An 18743-nucleotide genomic window follows, 5' to 3' on the forward strand; every position below is an offset into this window, starting at 1 on the left:
ATAGGTGGTTTAATAGCTTTTTTCTGTGATCAGATCCTTTAAGATAATATACTAGGTATTATTAATGATATAAAAAAACTTGAATTCTAACCTCTGTTAATTACACAAGGATGAAGATTGTGCTGGGGCTATATCTACACCGTATATAATTCTTGTGCTTAGATGTTTTGTCTGTGTGTGTGTGTGTGTGTGTGTAGAAAAGCTCGGGAGATGCGACATTCTCATTCTCCTCGAGAATCCAGCTTAAGATGTCTACAAAGAAATCGCACTAGGAGGCCTTATTTCTCGTCAAATTTGTTAAAATCCACACGTTCTTCAAATTTTGAAATGAGCCTTGTGTGGGTGGGTGGGTGGGTGTATTTCCAGAACGAAGGACATGGACCTAGTACAATTTGGTACAGCCGCTAAGACCTTTTGTGAAGATCTAAAGGCAACTCAAGTAATTGTAATTGCATATAAGATAAGGGGGCTGGAGCCAAAAAAGGGTGAACCGTTCACTTGGGGGAAAATGCAAAGTTGCAAACTAGTTGATATCAAATAGTTACAGTTTTCTGCCTACTTCAATGGCGAGAGAGATGGCTCCAAGTGACCGAAATTATTATACCATCTTGATGGGGACTAAAATTGAGACATCAAATGTGCTTTCAGTTGATTGGGAACTTGAAAGAACAGAAACAAACATACCCATATGAAAGTTAAAAATTACCAAAGCACCCTAGTCCCTAGCCATTCTTCTACTGCTTTAGAGTTTGTTCCCCTCGTTTTCAGAATGTACGAACACCTCCGAAGTTACTTGAATATATTAATCATGAATAAGTTGGGTTAAAGTTAAAGGTTAAAACAAAGCAAAATTTCTGCATATATACATTAAATGTTCACACAATCATTTGCTTTTATAATGTACGTACCTGACCAGTCACCGAAGCTTGCTTACAACATCAAATCTGAATTGTTGAAAAGTGTGTTTGGATTAAAAAAAATCAGTAAATGAAGTTAGAAAAGAAGTCTATGACATTAGTAATTTATATTTGAATACATTTTTTTTATAAGTCAGTTGAATAAATTAAAATCTGTTTAAATGATTTAATTCAAAAACTAGTTGAAGGATATAATAATAAAGATAAACATAACTTTTCTTGTATATATTTTTGTAACTAATTTGATATTTTTTTAAAAAAATATTAAAATTAAAATTATATTTTAAAAAAATAGATTAAAAATAATTATATTAAAATTAATATTTAATATACGGAGGAAAATAATTATGAAAAAAATATGTATAATTGATATACAATTCACATTAAAAGAACTATTTGGAGAAAAATATGAATAATTAATATACAATTCAATTTTTTTTTTTCAGATTTTATATGGGTTTAGCATAATTGTTGCTTGTTTATGACAAAACGAAAACAGAGCAAATAAAATGTCAGGTCTCACTTATGTCTCAGCCCTTCTTGTTTTCCATCTACACTGCAATCCCTATCCATTTATCCTTAAGCCAATATGAACTTTTTCACTGGATTCTCTTTACTTCCCACCGGATTCCCCCTCTCATAACTTCTCCTTCCTATTTCTTTCACTTCTTCACCGGATTCTCCTTGCTTCCCACGAGTAGAGCGGCTTTGATCACAAACTTTTTGTCCTTGTTGGTAGTGTTCGCTGTCAGCTCGTCGACGTTTGTCGACACCTCCTCAGATGGCAATGACGGCGAGAAGAAGGAGAGGTAACGGCTGTGCTTGTGAAAACTGAATGAAGACAAAGCAAAGAAGACAAATAGGAGTTGAACACAAGAAGAAGATGAGCGGGTAATCTAGTGACGTGAGAGGATAGGAGGAGGGAGTATCTGACAGTTTTTAACATTTAATATCCCCTCAATGCTCCTAATAGACGTTGAAAAGCTCCTCCAAGCAGCTTCAACTAAAACGCTTGTTCTTTGGAAGCTCGTTTAACTTGTTTTTTTTTTTTTAATGTCCAAACAAAATATCAGATATTGCAATGAGCTTTTTACTTCTCAACTGAGGTTAGAATCACCCCAACCTTAGCTAACAAGTAAACCAAACATGCCTATTTATACATTTAGTGCAAGTAAATATTGCTTTTGAAAACAAATGAAGCTTCTCAAGGATTAATTTTCTTTGTTTCGTGATTTTTAGTTTAGATTTCATGTTGAATTAAAATTTCAAAACTAGTTTTGAATTCGAATTCATATGAATGCAAAAAAAATTATTTTGTAAAAGAGAGATAGTTATCATAATTCGACCTAATAATACTCAAATATAACATAGTCAAATAATTACATGTAATGAGTTTCATATTAAAAAGTCTCACAAGTTAAATGAAGCTTAAAAATGTGAGGAGTTTTTTCACCCAATATGTCAGTGTTTTAGAATCTTTCCCTTTAAGTTTATGCTAATAACATTGATGCTTTTGCTAAGAGTTTTTAATGTAGGACTTGTCACATCATATTTAAAAAAAAAACTCAAGATGAGCATTTTTTTAACAATAAATTCAATTTCAAAGGAAAATAAACAAATTATGTTCAAGCCCAAAAAGAATTATGAAACCCATTATGTAGCAGCACCATTGTTGTGGTAGGTAGGTTAAGCACACCCGTCATTGTTTGTTATGTGAGAGGGATTTAAAGTGGAAGTTCCCACATAGCCATCAACTTGATTATCCCAGGCTAATAACACCCACTAACCCAATTATAGGTGGATAAGACGGGGATCTGGATTTCCAGTTACTCGTGAAAGACAACAATAACTTGCAGTTTTTTAATTCTGGTCCATTTTGCACCACTGAGTATCGAATCTAATTAAAAATTTAAACGAATGTGTTAAAATGCATTGTATCATATTGATTTCAATCTGGAATTTAATACTGTACATATTAAACATCCAAGAAACACAGTCACACACAGACGCAAAATGCTATTAATAGGAATGTATACAATATAATAGTGTATATTAATGAGGGGTTATTTTGGAACCATATTAGATAGGTAAAAATAAAAAAGTCCATTCTTTTAAATAGTAATGCAATTGAAGAGGCCATTGCGTTTATTATGGAAGTCATGCTTTTGAATTGTGTTGACAGAGAAGTGCTTGATCCCACGTTTGGCCATAAATTTGTGTGGTCTAGTCTGGACCTACACAAATTGCACGTAACTCTTGCTGCCTTTTCTGGTTCATGCAATCATGCTGTTCGACGTTTTTCCCAAGCGAAAAGAAAAAAAAAAATGGAGATCAATTCATACCTCTGCTCATCATCATCCCACTTTTATTTGGTATCAATTTTATTTGCTCGGTTACTGGTAGAAAGAAATCATCAGATTTTTACTCCTTGGAAACATCTAACGTATTTAAATCCTTTCAATGTTAATTAATATCGGTAAATGAGGAAATTTTTTATGTTTCAGCCTCTCTCTCTCTCTCTTGGTCAGAACTCAGGAGCCAAGCAACTGCAGCTGCATGGCTCTATTTCTCCCAAGTCAAGTTATTTCGATCATTGTTAGACTTAATTTGATAGTTAATGACAAATCAGATTTTGGACCATCCAACATTAATAGGCTGAAATGACTAGCCACTTTTAATGGACTAAGCACATCCTAAACCTGACCGCATCATACTTGCAGGTTCACATTTATACAATTGGGATATTGCCCTGAAACTAATGAGTGCCTCTCACATGTGTATCACTATTTGCCACTCTCGGACCAAGAATGATTACTGTAAGAGTATTACTGTTGGAAAGAAAGTCCAACATTATATACGTGATTGAGGTAGATTGCTTTCATTTTTTGTTTTCTGATTTTTTCTCTCTACTGATGCATAATTATGGGGGGAAAAAACCAAGCTAGCTATCAGTAGCCTCATTATAATGCCTTCGGGAACTTTAACTAAAGATGCCTCATAGGTGTGCCTCAGGCAATTTATTACCCGTCTTCCTTTGATTATCACTTCAACTCCGTGTTAATTAAGCATCACAGTGCGTGTCAAAGTCTCTGATCTTCGTTTTCATCAGTGTTTCTCTATCAAACATTACGATAAACCACTATAAATAACTCATGAGTCAGTTTGGATTCCCTCAATTAATTATAGAGATATAGTGAGGAGAGGTGTGTCTGGACGGTGACTCTCACCACTTGTTTCTGTCTCTTTCTTTATCATATATCTTTATTATTACTTGAGAAAATTAGAACTCTTCACAAGCTTGCATAGATCATTATTATTAAGTTTTAAAAATCAGTAGATTAACTTTAAGACTGTGTTTCATCGTTCATCATACATCTTGTATGTATGTTTAGGCATTTTCCTTTCCTTTTATCATTTGAATTTGAAGAACTTTATTGTACAGCAGATGAATGTCTAAACTGGTATGGTGGGAAAAGGGAGGGCTGAAGAAGTGGGATCCACAAGTATTTATACCTTGAAGAAGGTGACCAACTTTCAAATAAATGCATTGATGATTAAACCCACCACTAACGCTATTTTAATGTGGTCAAAATTGTGTACTAAATGTCAAAGCTATCTCGGGGTAAAAGGAAAAGGTTGTTTATTCCCTCACGATGACACTTATTAGTGGTGGGGTAACCCACTTACATTCTCATACTATGATGAGGCTGTGGAAAAGAGAAAAGTCAGATGGAACCAACCAAAGGAAAAGAACAGAGGTAATTTGTTTTTTACCAGTATTTTACTGTGACGGAGAATTCCCCCTTAAGAGATTAGCTATTAAATGAGACTACTAGTTAACACATAGTAATTTATACTACTACCTCCAGTCTCATGTGTGAGAGACTTTTTTCAACCTTAATTTGGTCTACAATATTGTAATAAACAGTCCATGTTTGGTATGTTAATTGCAATGTTCCAGTTATGCTCCTCAATTAATGCAATACCTTGTTCACGAAACAACCCTTTATTTTTCATAGGTGGAGGAGCTAGTGCACACAATTAAACAGGGGTGTTCTTAGACAATAATTGTTATTTGGGACAAAATTAAGAACTTGAACTGTTTTTAATCAATTTTATTGATCTGCGTTAGTGGGTTATTTGTTTCTTAATATGAGACCAGGGGTAGCATTAGATTAAGTATTTCGTACTCTGCTATTTTACTCAACGCTTTTTTGCTGGAAGAACCTCTTTATAAGTAACCTTTTTGGACCTGTTGACGACCAACTTTTGCATCAGTCAAATGGAAAACCTTGGTCAAAAAATTTGCTGTTAAGGCTAAAAAATAAAAAAATAAAAATGTCTCAATACTTATAATACTCAATTTAAGACTAGTCCTGTGGGATCTATCAGTACACCACATTTCAACGATATCCTAATACATCTGTGCACTAGGTGACAGTGTAGAAAGTGCAGGCAAGAAATGTTTTTTATATCTTGTGATAACTAAAGTTTAGAATATTAAACATGTTGTCATTAAATGGAGTGGGTTAAGCAAGTGAAGTCTTCTCTGAAGGAGTCGAACATCAATGTTGTAGTAGAGAGATCAGTTGTACAGATCCAAGAAACATGCACTAGGGTGTTGTCACATCCACACCTTATCCACACCATGCTTGCTTTATGAAGCCAACACTCTGATACCACATATTATATTGCCCGTCACTATTTTACTGAGTATTTTCTTATAATCTTCTTTCTTAAGACTCACTGATCAATAATATAGCTCAAGCATCCTTTACACATTATTTGCTCTAAATACTCAACTCTTGACTTTGGCATCCAAACATGTTGATCACTAACATATTAATATGCTATGATTCAGGCATGTTTGGCACCAAATCACAAGATTGAGAATTGACCTTTCCGTTTTGTTGTGTAAATTATAATATTATACTTTTTTGACAGTCACAACCTGCACAATTTCACTGTTTAGGAGTCAATTCTTTTTGTCACAAGCAACTGTGCTTTACACAAAATCTAAGCGCTTGGTTGTTAATGGCATATGAATAGCGCGGTTAGTTATAGATTTTATATCTTATGTTGGTATATGTCTCAAGCGCAACTTAAAAAAAAAAAAAACTCATATCAAAAGATTAGCTTATTAGGTAGAAGAACCATTCACACTTATAAATTTCACTTTACTTGTAAAACTTCCTAATAAAAGACTTATAATAATACCATTCTTTTTGAGAGTCAACGTCTTTGATGAATCTACTTCACAGAACTTCAGTCGGCCCCCTACCTATTGGTAACCCTTTTTATGATATTGACTTCTCAATGAAAGTAGTATTTATTATGAACACAAATTTAAGTGAAGAATTCATCCTAAAAAACTGGCTTATTAAATGAAAAAACTCTTTACACTTATAAATCTCACTTCACTTATGAAGCTTTTCAATATGAGCCTCGTGAATGGAATGTGAGATCCACAAAACTTTGATAATGAGATAATAATATTTCTGCTACTCATGTTAGGTACTAATCTTATTATTGTGAAGTGAAATAACAATTTTTTCCGTGTGGTATAAATCTTTGTAGCTCAGAAGGAAGAAAGTGAGGATGAGGATATTATAAGTCATAAGCAAGAGAACAACAATTTAAAGGCTGCACTTCTTGTTTTTTTCATAGTGGACAAGAAGTTATATCTGCCACCCCAAGCAAATACAAGCCTTCTTCTGGATAATGGACAGGGATTGGTTGACAAATTTTTCAACTAATTTAATTGTACTCTAAATTCTTAATTAACACGTTAGTTGTTGTGTCGAATTAGAGTAGTTTAATTACTGTACGGGCTATAATGAACAACATTGAGTAAAAAAATTACAAATAATTTTTTTTTGAACTCAAAAATAATCTTTTTTTTTATAAGAGTAAATTTTGCTAACAATAGAGATTATCTCCCTTGAGGTATAGAAGGCAGAGGTATACCTCTTTTAACTAAGTTGCTATATACATAAGGTAAGATTTAAACTTCCAACCACTTACTTAAGTGACAAGAGTCTATATACAAGAATCATTTTTATATAAATTAAATGGTTTCTTAAAGCCTAATTGGATATGGCTTGAGTTATGTAAAATTACCTAATCATACAACTTGAAGGCTTATATGTGGGGGTGATATTCAATAACTAATTTGATAAAATAGTTAGATACTATATAAATAGATCAGATAGTCACCAAAAAATAAACAAAAGAGAGTAACATGTCACAAGTCAAGTTGAAGATCAATTTAAGAATTAGTTAAGATTTAGTGGTTATTTAATTGGTATCCTGATAAATTTTCAAATGATTTAAACTATTTTGAGTAATAAATCTTTTCTTCTTATATGTTACACTAGTTATCTTTTAATGAAAAGAATTTAATGTCAGAATTGATCTTTTCATTTTTGATTTTTTTATTTAATCACCTGAAATTTTGAAAATATTTGAGAGTATTACCTATCATCAACCCTTTTAATTTGTGATTATTATTATCAATGATAGTTTCACAAATATTTTAAAAATATCTTTGACATTTTCATTTAAAGTCATTGATATACTCAAACTTAATATTTTATGATAAGTTAATTCTAGCCTTTTCAAGAACTTAAACCAACCATACTATATCCTATATGTGTAATTAATTTATCATTTTGATAATTCAGTTAGTTTAATTTACTTATCAATACCAAATATGCTTACGAAAGAATCAGAGGAGTAAATGGGCACATGGCTTTGAAAGTCCAAGCTAGGTTGTTCATGGAAAACTATCAATATTGACTTAACTGGTCATAGTTTCTTTGTTTTTTTTTTTTTTTTCCTTTTTGGAGTTGGTTTTAAATTAAATAAATTGCATGTGACTGAGAGGTGAAAAGCGTATCCCACCAGGAAATTATGTTGCTTCCATACCAGAGATCCGTATCTGAGTCCCAAGACATATAAACAGATCCTAGACACTAAATCATATTAAAACTAGTAATTAAATCATATTAGGCACTGTACTCAAAGTCTCTCGACTATTTTAATTCTATAGAGGCAAACCTGTGTAATAATTGAGGAAAGAGTATGGTGATTTGGCTTGGTATTTATCCTAAGCAAAGTCAATATTTGTCATGAACATTAAAAGAAATAATCATAAGATGACAAACATGTGTTTATTTTATTACATGATCATGTCACCTACTATAAAAGCATCCAAATTCAGCTTTCAAACTTAATTAAAAAAAAAAGAAGAAGAACTGCAGAGATTGGCTCCATACAAAGCGGAGATTAGGTAATGGTTTCTAAAATCATTTTTCATCTCCATAAAGAGTATTTTTTAAAAAATAAACTCAACCTAACCAAAATAATAAGGGTTCTCCCCTCTTAAATTAGTAGTTGGGATTGGATTTTCAATCTTTACATATTGAGCAAACCTTAATTAAAAGTGTTCACTTTTATGATCTTCATGCTCAAAAAAAAATTGTATTGTAATATAAATCCAAAAAATTCTTGCATAAAACCCCGATGTATTATGTCATTTATGCTTGTCAAATGAAAACATGCTATGTTGTACCAGTTTAATAAAAAAATATACTGTGTAATTATTTTTAATAACTTTTTTTTAATAGAGTACCAATTTAATTTATTGTATTTTTTTTATCATCATTAATGACATAATCAATTTATTTTTACAGCTCTATGCACAACTATGATATGTGAATTAAATATGATACATACCCGATTATGTCAAAGCTTTTATTTTTAAAAATATAGGATACACTATTTATCCGATATGTGCATATATATTTTTAAAAAATACATAGAAACATTAAAATATAATTTTAATTAAGAAAATTTCCAAACTAATACACTTATATAGTCCTTTGTAATAATATTAAATAAAATATAATCATTAATTCTACTTCATACTAAAAGATTTTATTCCTACATTTTATATCTAAGAAAATATAATCTTCATCTTTCTATGAAGTCTAAAATTTATTGTCTAAGAAAAATATAATCAATGACTTTAAAATCAAATAGCAAAAATATATTAAGAATAAAAAAAATTAATATCACAATATTTAACAAAATTTAATTTCTCAAAAATAGTCTTAAAATATTGATTTTGAAGTATTGACTTGCAATCTAAAAATGTCTTACACATATAAAAAATAAATTTTTTTAAAATAAAAAATAATATTCCTATACTTTACAAGTAATCATTAAAGAATTATTGATGAGTATCAACATTGGATACGTGAGACAGTGTGAAATATCGGCATTTCATAAATTTATAGTCATCTGACATGTTATATTTTTATTAAATAAAACATAAATGATATAATATATTAGGTTTGTACTTGAATTTTTTTATCAATCTTTCAACCTTGCCCAAGTAAGGAAGGAAAAAAGAACATGACAAGTTTTTGTACAATTTATTTCATTATTTCATTTCTGTATTATAAAAATGCTGATTTTGAATATTTTTTGTTATGAAATATACTATTTATCTTGGGTTTGTTAAGATTGCAACTTTTTTCTCTTCCGCAATATTAGATTTATTACATTTCTTTCCTCTCTAAATATAAGTTTTAAATTAAATATATGTTTCTCGTTACAATGAGTGTGTGTTTTTTTTTTTTGAAAAATATTTGTTAGTAGATAGTGAAGGTTTAAAAAATGAATAAATTAAACCACTGACAAAACAAAAAAAATTGTGAGCAAAAAACATGAATCAAATTTTTAAAAATTGTACACAATTTATATTAATATATAAAAAATTTATCACTAAAAATTAAAAAATTTACCATTAATATACAATATATTATTAATAAATATAATAAATCAATCATAATATAAAATATAATAAATATTAAATTATTTGTTTAATTTATTCTTATAACATAAATTATATTAATAAAATTTTTTTAAAACATCGTAGCATTGAATGCAAAGTGAAAATTTTTAAAAAATTATTTTTTTATAATATATGAATTACGCAGCTTTCTTAATCTATGTATTTTTATTTTTTTAATATTAGGAGTTATGTAATAAATAGCCCACCCGGTGCGAATCGACCCTCCCTCGCCATCTTCCTTGCTTCCGTGTTCGTCAAACTCCTTCAAAGTTCAGAGAATCAGGATCAGAGCCCTTCCTCAATTTCCTTTCTTCTATTTTGTTCCTTTGCTTCCTGATTCAGTGAACTCCCAAACGTGAAAGTCAAAACTCATGTGTATTGCACGTGGCCAGTGAGGTCCTCAGTCCCCTCATCTTCTCCTACCTCCCCTTCCTCCAACAAATCCCACTCTCTCGCACTTCCTCTTCTCTCTTCCATTTCTCCATTCTCTCTGTAAAGTCTGATTCTTTAGCACATTAAGCTCATACAGCCTTTGTCCATAACGAAATCCAGAGTTTTTTGGCACAATGCCGCGTCCCTGATGATTCAGTGATCCAGCTTCTTTGAATCGAACACCATGGGGGTTTGTACGTCCAAGCCGCAAAAGCCGAACCCGTTTTCTGTTCAGGAACTAGAAGATGACCATGGCTCTTGCGATCCTTCAAGCATGCCGAAAAGCTCACCTACTCCGAAAAATGAGGTCGTTTCTGCCAAGCAGTCTCCGTTCTTCCCATTCTACAGCCCCAGCCCTGCCCGCTTCTTTAAGAAATCTCCGGCGCCGATGGGAGGACCCTGGAGTGCGAGTTCGACTCCGGGGAGAATTTTCCGGCGTCCCTTCCCTCCGCCGTCGCCGGCAAAACACATAAAGGCTTTCCTAGCGAAAAGACAGGGAAAAAAGACTTCGACGGCGATACCGGAAGAGGGAGATGACGTGGATTTGGACAAGAGATTTGGGTTTTCGAAAGAGTTCACGAGTAGGCTTGAGGTCGGGGAAGAAGTGGGCAGAGGGCATTTTGGTTATACTTGTTCTGCTAGGTTTAAAAAGGGCGAGCATAAGGGCCTGCAAGTTGCGGTAAAGGTCATTCCTAAAGCTAAGGTCAATGCCTCCTTACTCTTTCCAGCTGCTATTCTTCAATTGCATTCACTATGCCTGTGACTATATGAGTAACTGAGGGACTTGGTTCAGAGTTCAGAAGGTATTAGGAGTAGAAATGCTGGGTATTTTTCTAGCTGAAACTTCTCCACGTCTGGGTGATCTGTTTGTCTGCTAGAAGAAGCTTGAGTTTTACCAGTCCGACTTTTTGTCTTTTATAACTGTTGAAGGTTTTTCTAGGTAGGCAATGCGGGGGTCATTTTCTATACTCCTGTATGATTTCTGTGAAATCGGTTTATGAATCGTGTAGTCTTAAATTTTAGTTAAGCTCACGCAGTTTAGTTTTTTAATTATGATTGAGTTGGATCTTAAATTTTAGGCCGGAAAAAAAAAAGAAACATATTTATCAAAGTATCCATGGTTGTACGACTCAATTTTCCTTACCAAATATTACACTGAGTTAATCTATTGCTAGTTCAGTTTGTGGATGACTTCCTTTCATGGAACCTTGCTGTGTGAAACAAATTGAAAAAAGTATGTTTGTTCATTGGTCTTTTAGTCAATGATATATAATACTTCTCTCTTTAGTAGGTTATTACCCGCTTTCACAGTGAGCTAATGTTTTAGTGAACCTGTTGGAATTTCCCTTTATAACGTATACCAGTTATATGTGTGGTGATGACCATATACCAGTTATAATTTTCTCAGGTGTGCATTTTATTTGAACGAATAATTTGGCTTCCAATGAAATTCCCCATAACCATATATAATGAATTTTTCATACATGATCTACTTGTTTGTGCTAGCTTCGTTGATCCTTAAAACGTGACAATTGATGCTGGTGGCAGTTACTGTTAATAGAAGGCATAAACCCTCCACTCAAAAGAAGAAGAAGAAGAAGAAGAAGGTCGTAAACATTGAGGGAGATCATGGTGTAAAGTGGCGTCACTATATGGGATTATAGTTAATTTACTGAGTCAAATTTCTTGCGATGACATTGAGAGTGAAGCTGGATTTTGGATCAAAATTTGCAACCTTTAGTGGATACTTTCTTTATTACTTTCAGTTTTATAAAGACAAAGTATTTCTGACTACCGTTTTTTTTTTAAGTATTGTCTGTTTTTTCAGAACATGCTACTAACTAGGCGAGTGTGGAGGATATTGGGACGCCAGTTTAATTGAGAGCAACCTGTATTTAATTGACCTAATTAATTTGATATGAGATTGGAGTTTTTTTTCGTATTTTTTGAATCTGAATCTGGATATCAAACTCTTTCTTTTGCACCTTGCTTAACTTCTATAGAGCAACTCAGCAAAATGGTATGAGGTACCACCCGATCATGTGACACCCTGACATTGTAGATTGCACCTTTCATCTTGGATGTCAACGTGTCACAGCACATGTATCTTGGATATGAAGAGGCATCCAAGATATCAAGGTCAAAATAACAGTGTACCAATCATCTCTTTAATAAGCAGTGGGTAATGATGAAAATGTAAGTACCAAGTATGCCCAATAAAGTTATATGGAAAGAGATTGTCTAGGACAAGGATTATCTACAACTTGAAACCTCCTATGGCTTTTAAAACTGCCAGGGTTAGTGTTGTACCTTTATGCATAAAACTCTAATGTTAACTTGGACTTCACTATACCATATATGTTACAAATGTTACTATTAAATTTTACTCTTGCCTAATTACAATTTAGTCGAGGTACTGAATTTAAATGGCCTATAGCATGATAGGACTGAAAGTAAGTTTTGATCTTCACCCTATGTGTTGCCAGATGACAACAGCAATTGCAATTGAAGACGTACGAAGGGAAGTGAAAATATTGCGAGCATTGACTGGGCACACCAATCTTATACAGTTCTATGATGCATTTGAAGACCAGGATAATGTCTATGTTGTTATGGAGTAAGTTGCTAACATTTTCTACCTTTTCAGATTGTATCGTAGTGGTGGCACTTTGGCCATTTTAGTTAAGTTTTATTTTCCTTCTCAATTTGATTGGATTATAAATAATATCTTTTTGAAGTATTTAATTGAAGATAATAATAATATCTATCGTTATTGTCCAATATATATTCTTATTATATTCCATGCATTTGAATATATAACATGTCCTTGCATTGCTTATAAGAGAATATTAGTTTTCTTGATGTTAATTGGATACTACTGATATTTCAGGTTATGTGAAGGAGGGGAACTTTTAGATAGGATATTATCAAGGTGATTCATGGAACAGCTAGACTATATTTATTATTCTTTTTTTTTTAAAAAAAATCATACCTTTGGAGTTGATCTTACCACACGCTAACTAAATGGTTTATTTTTCCTTTAGAAGAGGGAAATACTCAGAAGAAGATGCAAAGGCTGTCATGGTACAGATACTAAACGTTGTTGCATTCTGTCATCTTCAGGGTGTGGTGCATCGAGATCTAAAGCCAGAGGTGAGGGTAGTCCCTTACTTTTGATTTATTAAAATTTCAAACTCTGCTTGATCATGACTTTGGTTCTGCTTGCCTTACACTAATTCAATGGCTTGGCATATGATTGCGGGCTGGCCATCTAGAGTTACTAATGTGATGTCTATTTTTGCCTGCTAGATTCAGCTCAAAGAAGATGTTTAATACTTTGTAATAGTAGTCTGGTTATTTCCTCTTCTTTCATGAATATTGACATATGGTATGAGAACCTGATGCTGACTTCAGAATTATCATGGGGGGAATTTTTTCTTTTAATTTTCTTGGGATCCTGATTTTGAGATGGCGAAATGTTCTATATAGTTCGCCCATCTTGTTCACATGAGGGTGTGATTGTAGCTTGCTTAGCTTGCCTTCAGCTGATTGGATTTAAATTTTTAATTTCCAGATAGCTCCTAAATTATTCTTACCATCCAACTTAGCAGTATGCATCTTGTCCAATGTCAAATATGATTTGGTGACAGGATAAAATCCATGAGCGTGTCCCCACTTGATCGAGTTATCAATTAGTGGACCAGCCAGTTGGGCTATGATTCAAGCGTTTAACTGGGTTACTTGATATGATATGAGGATCAAATCATTTTAAGTAAACACTAAAAGTAAATTGCATGCGAAAGATGGGTTGCCATATGTATCCCATTATTTAATTAAACAATGAATTTACATATTCCTGGTCCAAATGGGCAACTGGGTGATGTCCCTACTGGTTTGCATTACTATCATTTAGTGCACTAACTTCTAGGGCTTTGGCTTAAGTTGTTAACTGAACTTACTTGTGATAACTATGGGATTAAATCTTTCCAAGCAAAAATAGAAAAATAAACTGCTTGAAATAGTTGTACTGCAAGAAATACCCCTTGTCTTTATCATTTAAATTTAGATAATTAATATAGTCATGGTTAAATTGAGTAACTGGATGTGCTGATTTCAGTTCAAATACTTTTGCTTATTGAATAATCCCCTTGCTCTCTCTCCTTTGTGTCCCCAGAATTTCTTGTATGCTTCAAAGGATGAGAGTTCCGAGTTAAAAGCAATTGACTTTGGATTATCAGACTTTGTCAAACCAGGTTTGCCTTCAGAAGTCCCTAGTTAGTAATATTGTCACCCTTAATAGTTTGCCCATTGTTAGTGATTCTTGTCAATGTCGTTATAGATGAAAGGCTCAATGACATTGTTGGAAGTGCATACTATGTGGCACCTGAAGTTCTACATAGATCTTATAGTACAGAGGCTGATATCTGGAGCATAGGTGTAATTGCATATATTCTTTTATGTGGTAGTCGCCCCTTTTGGGCTCGAACAGAGTCTGGTATTTTTCGGGCAGTTTTGAAAGCAGACCCAAGCTTTGATGAAGCTCCCTGGCCCTCTCTATCTTTGGAAGCAAAAGATTTTGTCAGGCGTCTATTAAATAAGGACCCACGGAAGCGACTTTCAGCTGCTCAGGCCTTAAGTGAGTTTTTGGTCAAATTAAAACTAATTGATGTTCTTGTAAGCTCATTTTTGATGTTGCTGGCTATAACCTTTTTCAGGTCACCCTTGGATACGAAATTACAATAATGTAAAAGTTCCTCTTGATATTCTAATATTTAGGCTCATGAAGGCTTATATGCGATCATCATCTTTGCGGAAGGCTGCCTTAAGGGTGTGTATATTTTAGTACCATTGGAAGTTTGACTTATTTTTAAGACTACCTCCTTTCGGATCACAATATTTCATCTCTTATTGGACTTGTTCTCTCATAATGCGTGTCACTTCTGAACCCAAATTTTTTTTCCTTAATGCACTATAGTATAATTTATTCATACTTAGGGTGACAATTTAGTTATTGGTTCATTTACATTTCTGCAGGCCTTATCCAAGACATTGACTGCAGATGAACTTTATTATCTGAGGGAGCAGTTTGCTTTGTTGGGGCCAAGCAAAAATGGCAGTATAACCTTGGACAACATTAGGACGGTTGGTTTTGCAGTGACCCTGTTACATCAATACGTAAAAACTGTGTTTTGGGGTGTGATAAGTTTTTCTCATTCATATTTTTCTGTACAGGCCCTGATGAAACATGCAACAGATGCCATGAAGGAGTCTCGGATCCCTGATTTTCTTGCCTCGGTATGATACATGTGTGACGGAAAGACTAGAATTCAAATCATTAGAAATCCCTTATCCTCACATCTTCATCTATTTTTGCTGATCCCCTAACCAACCAACCTTGTTAACCACACTTAATTCCCCCGCGTAACAATACTACCTCCCTCAAATTGATCCTTGCCCTCAAGGCTCATCACAAATGCAGGAATTCAAAAAAATCATTGAAACAACTCACCTTTTCCCTCATGGACATATATCCCCTAAAACTTATGTAAAACTATTTGACTAAACTTATCAACAACAATTTAAGCTAACCAACAATAGAAATACATAAATGTTCTAGAGGCTATAAAAAAAAAAAGGATATATGTCAGCAATGATGAAAGGCGCAATTCTATAAGTCATTGCTTGATCATTGATACACTTGGGTTCCACCGTCACCCAGAGCATATAAGGTTTTGCTTGATAGTGCATGTCTTAGATGAGAAACTAAGCCCACAGTGTTTCTGAATCATTCGACCCTATCCTTCTGTCTGACCATTTGCTGGCATGTCTGATGTCAAAGTTCATTTTATCTGTTTGAGCATCTAAACATGTGGAGAAATATTGAAGCCATCCATGCTTAGAGTTTTGTTGGTTCGAAGCTTTGTTATCTTGTTGGTTTCCCTTTATCTTCTACCTTGCCCGCCCAAGTTGAAGCCTTGCTACTAAAGGTGTGGGCTTGAGGGAGAACGTAGTGTTGCAATTGGATTCAGCTTTGCATTTGTTTAATAACCTACTCAATGCCAGCCTTCCTATCATCATCATAAGTGTAGCAATCATGATATTATCAACGTCAACAATGCTCCAATGAACCCATAGTGAGGACATAAGGAAGCAAAGGGAGAACCAAAAGGACATTCGGTGTTGCTATTTTTTAGAGTGGCTGCTGTTTGAAGTTACCTTGCATTATATTTGCATCACCAATCGAGAGGAATTTAAGATGCTACAATGTTCATGATCTTGCAGGACATCATTGTCAATTTCAAGGATGGTTTCATGTAGGGACTGAGGCTTTGATGGTCTCGTTTCAGCCTCATCATTAGTTCACATGAGAATGAGGAGCTCACCATCTTTGCCCTTGTGGCTTCCTTCTTGGTTTTAGTCGTGGTTAATGTTTTCCTTATCCTAGATTTGCCCGATTGGTTCTTCCTCCATTGAAGAGACTCCCTGCTCCTTGCTAGAGTCAGGACCTTAATACACCATCTCTACTTGAATATTGGGTTCTTCCTCAACTCCCATGTATTTTCCTTCTTCCTGTTGGCCATCTAGATTCTTCTTCAGCCCATGTTTTCCCTTGAAATAGGCTACCTATATTTTTTTCGAATAAATGGGATTTCATTGCTCAAAAGAATTACATAAAAAAGCCATTTCTTATCAAAAGCAAAGATAGGCTACGGTGCTATGATTGAATTGTTGAACTGCTTCTTGAATTTCTAAATGAAGTCCTCCTATGAAGACCCTCATTGTTGAGGATTCTGGTAGGTGAGTTCCAGTAGAAGTGTTTCAAACCCCTAGTAATCTCCTAATACGTCGCACTTCTATCACACTAGCTCCATCATCGCAGTTTGGCAGGACTTCGTGGCTGAAAACCTTTGATATCAATTACGTGTAAAGACTAGTGTGCAAATCATTAGACAACCCTTACAGCCACATCTTCCTCTATCTATATTAATCCCCTAACTAACGAACTAACTTTAACCTAATTAATCACTCTTAAACCCTTAATAAACATGTTATACCTCTTTTATGTGTATCTTTGTCTTTATTTTCTCTAATGAAATTTCCCTTTCATGACAGCTAAATGCATTACAATATAGAAGAATGGATTTTGAAGAATTTGTGCAGCTGCATTAAGTGTGCATCAGCTTGAAGCTCTAGATCGATGGGAACAACATTCACGCTGTGCTTATGAACTTTTTGAGAAAGATGGAAACAGAGCTATTATCATTGAAGAACTTGCTTCAGTAAGTTTTGAACATTCAAAACCCTATTATAATTGATCAGCTATTTAAAAATGTGTGAGGAAGAAAAATAGGAAACTAATTTATATCTTTCCTTCTCTAATTGAACTTTTAATCCTGCCATGGTTCTTGTTAGTTTTCCACAACTACAAACAACAATAACAAACAGCCTTGTCCCACAACTCAACTATATGAACATTAATTGTCTTTATTAACTATTCAATTATTTATTAACTTGGTGCGAAGTAGAGTAACTAAGTCTGGCAGCGCAATTTAGGTTGGTTGTAGTCAAAACCCTGTACCATGTTAGATTCAACTATTGCCACTTTTAGGTGGTCATGAACTTGAGTGATAAACTGACAATTAGTTCATGAGACTATGGCTAATCTTCATCATATTCTTCCGAACGCTGTCTAGGAACTAGGACTTGGCCCTTCTATTCCAGTTCATGTCGTACTACAGGACTGGATAAGGCACACTGACGGGAAGCTAAGCTTTCTCGGGTTCGTGAAATTGTTACATGGTGTATCGAGCCGAAGTCTTGCAAAGGTTCAATAATTTCCTCCTGGACAAGCTGAATTTCTCTGTTATCTCCGAGGAGATCATTATAAATGTGCATGTCAAGAGCGTTCTTGCTATACAGTATAGTTTGATACCGAAATGTGTGTTACAGTGATTCTTTTGAAGGAGCTCAAACTATGAAAAGGTCTTGGTGGTCAACTGGTCATAGGTTAAGACAAATTGTAGAGTTTTCAGAGTTAGCTTTGCCTCAATGAGTATGCTAATAATTTTATGTTAAGACAAATTGTAGAGTTTTCAGAGTTAGCTTTGCCTCAATGAGTATGCTAATAATTTTATGTTATTTCATTTTCGAGTCCTCTCTTTTTCCCTTTTTAAGCTGTCTTCTCTGTGTTTTTGTTGTATATGGTAATTTTCACTTTCTTTGAATCAATTAAATTTCTGCAATCACCTTGACTTTCGTGAACTGTTTTGGATATGATTTTACTTCATCAAAGACTGGCCATACACACAAAATTTTGCAATATTATTTTAAGAAGTATCAATGGTTAAATCTCAGCTTCTCGATCCTTGTCAACCATCCGTACCGACAATGATGATGATGGAGCTCCAACGGCAGCACTAATGGCTATGATGGAGGAAGGATATTTATGTAAATATATTTTAAATTTTAATTCCCTTTTAGTTGCTTACAACTCATAAAGTTTCTCTAATTTAAGACATTTATTAGAAATAAAG

General features: G+C 33.7%; 1 pseudogene; it reads left to right on the top strand.

Moving 5' to 3' along the window:
- The first annotated feature begins 10015 nt into the window (after positions 1-10015).
- On the top strand, positions 10016-18375 carry LOC129286744 (CDPK-related kinase 5-like; annotated as a pseudogene).
- The last annotated feature ends 368 nt before the right edge of the window (positions 18376-18743 follow it).

This window comes from Prosopis cineraria, unplaced genomic scaffold (assembly GCF_029017545.1).
Source record: "Prosopis cineraria cultivar Desert tree isolate PC_DT_omini unplaced genomic scaffold, ASM2901754v1 PC11, whole genome shotgun sequence".
NCBI lineage: Eukaryota > Viridiplantae > Streptophyta > Magnoliopsida > Fabales > Fabaceae > Prosopis > Prosopis cineraria.